Source organism: Engraulis encrasicolus, chromosome 8 (assembly GCF_034702125.1).
Source record: "Engraulis encrasicolus isolate BLACKSEA-1 chromosome 8, IST_EnEncr_1.0, whole genome shotgun sequence".
NCBI classification, from domain to species: Eukaryota; Metazoa; Chordata; class Actinopteri; order Clupeiformes; family Engraulidae; genus Engraulis; species Engraulis encrasicolus.
Window position 1 is genome coordinate 55,344,901 of NC_085864.1, and position 7,500 is coordinate 55,352,400.

A 7,500-nucleotide genomic window follows, 5' to 3' on the forward strand; every position below is an offset into this window, starting at 1 on the left:
CTTTGCATTTCTTAGATGTAATTTCTTAGATGTAATTTCCTGCATTCTAACGTCCCGTGTCCCGTTTCAGTTCAATACGGAACCCGTACTTTTATCTCTAAATACAGGACGATTCCGTATTTCAAGGGACGGTTGGCAACCCTAGCTGTGACATATACAGTACATGGATGTAGCATCTGATGCACTGACACACTATTATTATATTCCCTACTGTGTATGAAGGGGGTTGCAAGGGGGTACTGGGGCAGCCATGGCCTAATGGTAAGAGAGTTGGTCTTCCAATCTAGGGGTTGCAGGTTCGAATCCCCCCTGACCTCTCCCTACTCCTCCATCCATGGCTGAAGTGCCCTTGAGCAAGGCACCTAACTACGCATTGCTTCAGGGACTGTAACCAATACCCTGAAAAATAATAACTGTAAGTCGCTTTGAATAAAATGAAAGCGTCAGCTAAGTGCAATGTAATGTAATGTAATGTAATAAATATGGTAAATTGCATTCCTTTGTTTGTGGTTGTTCAAGGTCAAGGGGTCCTTATATACCTGTAGGGCAGGGGTCAGGAACCTTTTTGCTGGAGAGAGCCATGAACGACAATTTAAAAAAAAAAAAAAAAATCACTACTGCCATACCATTTTAAAAACACTGAATACAATTATGTATTTCAATTGAGCCCAACAATTTTAGACTGTACTGTCAAGTTATTCGTTTTATTGATAACAGGTAAGTATAGGTTGCCAACTGTCGACTTCATTATGGTGAGGGTCTGGGAGTCATCCCCCCGAAAATTGTGTATTTCTTAGATGTAATTTCCTGCAGTTTAATGCAGTTTAACCTGCCATGTCCTGTTTTCAACTCAATATGGAACCTGTACTTTTATTTTTTAAATATAGGACGATTCTGTATTTCAAGGGACGGTTGGGTAACCCTAGATAAGTAAGAGCCATATACAGTTCCCAAAAGAGCCACATGTGGCTCTAGAGCAATGTTTCTCAAACTTTTTCAGACCGAGGACCACTTTGTCCCCCCAAATATGTTCAGGGACCGCCTGTCAACTGAATTGACAGTTGATGGGTGCTATTCTACACTGTTAATTTTTGATGCAGATAACTTACTTTTCATTCACATTTACAAGCCTTATTGTGGTGAAAATATGACTTATGTTACAAATATAGCCTTCAGCTTGCTTATCTTGGAAAAGTAGAAATCCCTTTGAGGACCACCTGAGCTCTGTCGCGGACCACTAGTGGTCCCCGGACCACACTTTGAGAATCACTGCTCTAGAGCCAAGGGGTCCTTATGCACTGTACCTGTAGGGCAGTGATTCTCAAAGTGTGGTCCGGGGACCACTAGTGGTCCGCGACAGAGTTCAGGTGGTCCACGAGGGGATTTCTACTTTTCCAAGATAAGCTAGCAGTAGGCTATATTTGTAACATTTTCATGTTTTCAACACAATAAGACAGGCTTATGATGTGAATAAAAAGTAAGTGATCTGCATAAAAATTAGCAGTGTCAAATTAGCACCCATGAACTGCAAATTCAGTTGATAGGTGGTCCCCGATCATTTTTGGGGGGACAAAGTGGTCCTCTGTCTGGAAAAGTTTGAGAAACACTGCTGTAGTGAGTTCACTCCCCAAAAAGAAAAGTGTGGGTTTTCCCACTACATACATTTGGCACGTCATAGTACATTACTAAAGGCCCTGTGTACGTTCCAATATGCAACCTTGTGTCCTCTACTTGTGCTTGTGGCCTCGTACCAGGAAGTAATATGTCACGATGGCATCACTGACAACAGCATTATATTACAATATCTCGCAAAAGCTCAATTGTTAAGTCATTTTCTCATTTGCAAACTGGATGGTGAATGAAGAATAGTCCCCCCCAAAATATTTTGGCTAGGCTGACAGCTGGGAAACTTAATCGTTTTCTCCACAGAGGAGGGGCCAGGAGGCGGGGTGAGGCCACAAGCACAAGTGGAGGATGCAAGGTCGCATGTTGGAATGCACCCCCTGTGTTATGCTATGGTAGTGTAGTACTAGTTAGCTTTTCAATGACCATTACAGCCTGCCACTGGATGGGCGGCGTGCATTAAGGGGCTACCGTATTCAATAATGTAAAATTTTAAAGATGTTAGCTATTTTTTCAATTATCTTAAAGTATTTGGTTAGTTTTGTTTTTGAATGGAATGAAAATAACTTGTTATAGGCGTCAGATGCAATGGTTAGCTATAGGCCTTCCCTACCTTTAACCATCCTTCCAACACACCATTCATCAACCTACTATAATACTGACCATCTTTTACCAGGGCAGCAACACCAGACGCGGTCTCCAGTGTTTGAGTGTCTGTGTAGCCCTAAAACAGTTTTTCTAATGTAGTGTTTCTCAACGGGGGCAGTACAGCCCCCCAGGGGGCGTTGGGGAGTCCTAGGGCGGGCGTTGAGAAGGATACAGTTGAGAGGGGGCGGGGCTTAGTTGTCATTGGGGGCATTAGTCCAATTCCTTTTTTTAATACTGAGGGGGGTGTTGGCAGGCTTATGATGAGGTCAAGGGGGCGTTGGGAGGCTTAGGATGAGGTTCAGGGGGCGTTTGTTCAAAAAAGGTTTAGAACCACTGTTCAAATGTGTGACCCTGCTGTGACTGTTATGGTCCAAAGGGACGCACGCACGCACGCACGCATGCACACACACACACACAAACAGCACAAAGAAACACAAGCAAGACAGAGAGACACGAGAGACACATGTTTTTAAACTCTATGTACAAAATTGTTTCTTTTTATTTGTTTTGTTTTTCTTTTCTTTCAGTGAAGATGGGACCTGTGAAATGTCAAAGGTGGTGGAGAACTGAAAATAGAGGAGAGGAGGAAAGCAACATGTGTTCATCTGTTCGTTACGTATATGATAGAGAAGGTGTCTCAAAAAACAAAACAAAACAAAACAAAAAAAAATAAAAAATATATATGGCGTACAGCAGAGGGGTATACTAAGGAAGCTGGTTCAGGAGTAAACCAGGTTAAAGGAGAAGTCCAGTTTTTTGAACATTAAGGCCATTTTCTGAGTGGTCTGCAATGTTTTAGAGTCCCCCTCACCGTTTATTTCATGTTTGCTGCAGTCTCTGTTATTTGGCTGATTTGGATTTGATCTCAGCCAGCTTTAGAATGGCCGTCTATGGGCACCTGCAACTCTGTTCTTAAAATCACCTTTAACATTTGTTTTCAAGAATATGCAACTCACCAAGTGTTCAGCAGTATTCACTGGTGTTCCTTAACAATTTTTGTAGCGAAATATGGCATCTGTCCTGTTTTATGTGTGTTTTATGTAGCAATTTGTAAATTAAGTTTCACTTTCACTTTCACTTTCTTTCACAAAATGGCAAATAAAACATGACAGAAGGCATATTTCGCCTTGAAACTTGCTAGGGACTGCTAGTGGACACCCCTAACCAATTTGTGAGCTGTAGACTTTCGAAAACAAATGTTTAAGGTGATTTTAAGAACAGAGTTGCAGGTGCTCATAGACGGCCATTCTAAAGCTGGTTGAGATCAAATCCAAATCAGCCAAATAACAGAGACTGCAGCAAACATGAAATAAACGGTGAGGGGGACTCTAAAACATTGCAGACCACTCAGAAAATGGCCTTAATGTTCAAAAAACTGGACTTCTCCTTTAAGTTAAGAGGTAAATCATCTAATAGAAGAGTCTGCAGTCCTCATTTTCTTAAGAAATCCTCTTCTATTTGATGATTTACCTTTTAACTTGTTTATTCAGGTTACCAGCATTCTTAAGCAAACGAGGACTCATCTAATAGATAATTGTTAAGAAAATGAGGACTCTAGGCTCTTCTATTAGATGATTTACCACTAATATTAACTTAACCTGGTTTCCTCCTGAGCCAGCTTCTTGGTATAATAGGCCCCAGAACTCCTTGGCCAGCTGAACAGCATGGGCATCTACGTAATAGTCTCTTCTCCCGTGTGGGTGGTGCTGTTAGAGGATAATGATTTAGAATAATACAGCTTAATAATATGATGTACAATGTATCACACAGTGATAAATTGCTAAAAAAAAAAAACACATAAGGAAGGAAAATAAAATAAAAAAAAAGTCGGTCGGTCACCTTGGCCGTTGACTGAAACCGTTGAGTCCCACCCCAAAACCCCACTAGGGCTGTAACGATACACTCAACTCACGATTCGGTTCGTATCACGATTTTTGACCTACGGTTCGATACACCCCACGATTCCACATTTGCCAATGTTATAAAATAAAATTATGAATAAAACTAGTTGTAGGTAGAATAGGTTACAAGAGGCTACACACAATTGAAAAAAGTTGAAGTATAATAATGATGATGATTTGAAGCTTGGAAGCACCATCACTTCATATCATGTGGTAGCTTTCTGGACTGATGGGTGTCAAAACTTTGAAAGGGTGCATCACGATACTGCCTCCTTGTATAACGATACAATATCGTGAGTCTTTGTATCACGATTTCTCGGTTCGATACAATATCGTTACAGCCCTAATCCCCACCCCAAAACCCAAACCCAGCCCCCCCACACCCAAACCAGCTCAGCAAACCCACCCAAATCCAGCCCCACCCAAACCAGCTCAGCAAACCCACCCAAACCCAGCCCCCACCCAAACCAGATCAGCAAACCCACCCAAATCCATCCCAACCCAAATCCAGCCCCACCCAAACCCCAACCAGCCATCCCAGCCCATCCCAGCCCCCACACCCTTTTTATTTTTATTTTCTTTTCTTTACATTCTTACTCAAATGTTTTTTCGTCTTTACATTGCAATTCTCAACCACAAGCAAGTTCTCTAAAGCCTAGTGAAAAACAAAAAACAAAAACCAATGATCCACTTTATGATACTACAGTATTCTTACATCTTCGTAATTGCAGTAACAATAATAATAATAATAATAATTAATAATAATAATATTTCTATCAAAGTAAAAGCGAGAAACCGGGGCAAAACAAAAATGATTGACATTTACATCGTGCGACAGTAATTAATCTGCTCCTCAGCCTTTCTTTCTTTTTCTTTTTTGTTTTTGTCGTTTAATTTCTCTTTCTCTTTCCAGGCGTAGTTGATTTGTCATCTCAGGGCAACATAGGAATGCAAGGTGTGTGTGTGTGTGTGTGTGTGCGTGTGTGCGTGCGTGTGTTGAATGTTTATTTCCTGTATCTCAGGTAAACACTGAATGGGCCTGTCCAGAGTCTGATGCACACACACACACACACGCACACGCACACACGCACACACACACACACACACCAAATTCAGTCTCATTACTGTATGTATGCAGCACTGCCTTATCATGTGTGTGCATGTGTGTGTGTCCACTCAAGTCCTGCCTCTTTTCTTGGGACTGTCTCAGTAGCCGACCCATCAAGGTAGGTGTGTGTGTGTGTGTGTGTGTGTGTGTGTGTGTGTGTGTGTGTGTGTGTGTTCCAATTGAGAGTGAAAAAGATGAAATCCTATCCATCCCGACAGCAGGCATAATGACGCACCCCATCACAACCCCCACCCCCCGAGCACACCGCACTTCACACACACAGCTCAACCAGGTAGCATCACACGCACAACACACACGTGCGCACGCACACATGCACACGCATCCACAACAGGGTAGCCTGGTAGACAGCAGGCTTGTACGAAATTCCGAATGGAAAGAATTTCAATTCAAAATAATGCCATAATACAAACACTAGGTGGTGCCATTACCTTGAATTTCTTTGAATTTAATCTACACCACCCATTGAAAGTATATAGAACACCACCACCTAGTGTTCGTATTATGGCATTACTTTGAATTGAAATTCTTTCCATTCGGAATTTCGTACAAGCCTGGTAGACAGAGCTGCAGCCAATTGGAACGGAGGAATTTGGGCAACACTGGTCGCCCAGTTTCTCAGTCAGCCAGTCAGTGTAGATAGTAGAGGCTGCGACTGGCTGCCCTATAGGACACAAAATGGCCGCCGGCCGCCCACCATGGGTGCATTCCAATATGCCGACTTCCGTCCTCCCTTGCTCACTTGCCTGCTTGTGACCTCATGGTGACGTCACTGATGACAGAAAATTAATTCATTATCTTGCAAAAGCACAATTCTAATGTCATTTTTTCATTTGCATTTGGGATGGTGAATGACAAACAGTCCCTCAAAACTTGTTGTGGCGAGGCTGACAGCTGGGAAACTTTATTGTTTTCTCCACGGAGGCGGAGCCAGGAGGCGGGACGAGGAGACAAGCACAAGTGGAGGAGGCAAGGTCACATATTGGAACGCACTCCATGTCTAATGAGGTCATCAAGCCAGACACCCCCAGGGGCTGATGGGAGGAAGAGGAAGTGTTTAAAAAAAGAAAAGAAAAGAGACTAAGGGGGTCGGGAGGCCGTTCGACTTAACAGGTTAGTGTTTACGACCCTAAAAGCAGAGTGCGTGTGTATGTGTGTGTGTGTATGAGTGTGTGTGTGTGAGAATAAGAATGGGGTGAGTGTGTGACCTCTGTCCCAGCCACTGCACTGCCACCGGGCGGAGTGTGTGTGTGTGTGTGTGTGTGTGTGTGTGTGTGTGTGTGTGTGTGTGTGTGTGTGTGTGTGTGTGTGTGTGCGCATTTGACCTCTGGCCTGACATCGCACTGCTACCGCACGTTGCCATGGCGACATAGTTACTGATTGACGCCGAGCCTTTCGAGTGTGAAACCTCCCAAGTGAGTGTGTGTGTGTGTGTGTGAGAAAAAACACAACCTCCCGTCCCTATGCCTGTCCGTGTGTGTGTGTGTGTGTGTGTGTGTGTGTGTGTGTGTGTGTGTGTGTGTGTGTGTGCGGCTGCCTCCTGTTTCCGTGATGGGCCCGAGAGTTTCCGTGATGGTGACATCACATCACAACAGGTCCGGAGTGGAAGAACACGGCTGAGCAGGCATACTAACGAACACACACACACGCACACTAACGACCACACACACACACACACACACACACACACACACACACACACACACACACACACACACACACACACACACACACACACACACACACTCACGTCACGGCTAAGAATGTGGAAGATCAGGGGCTGTGTGGGCATATTAACGACCACTCACACACCCATCAGCCGATCACTACGTGTGTGTGAGAGAGGGAGGGAGAGGGGCGGGGGTGTGTGTGGAGTGTATGGGTGTTTGTGGTGACTTTATCAGGCTAGGAAGTGAGTGTGTGTGGGGTCACTACTATCTCTCTGTGTGTGTGTCAGAGCATGGCAACCCGACCGAAGCCCGACGGGCCGGGTCGGAACCCGACGGGCCGGGCCGGACTCGGACAAAAAAAATAGAATATCTGTCGGACTCGGGCTTGAACCAAACAGACATTGTGAAAATTGTAAGCAATCAGAGGAAACGTTTCAGTTCATGCAAACGGCAGTTTTGTGATTAAAAAATAAGTAATTGAATATGCATAAATGAAAATGTTGGTAGGCTACTCGTGCGAGTGATTATTATT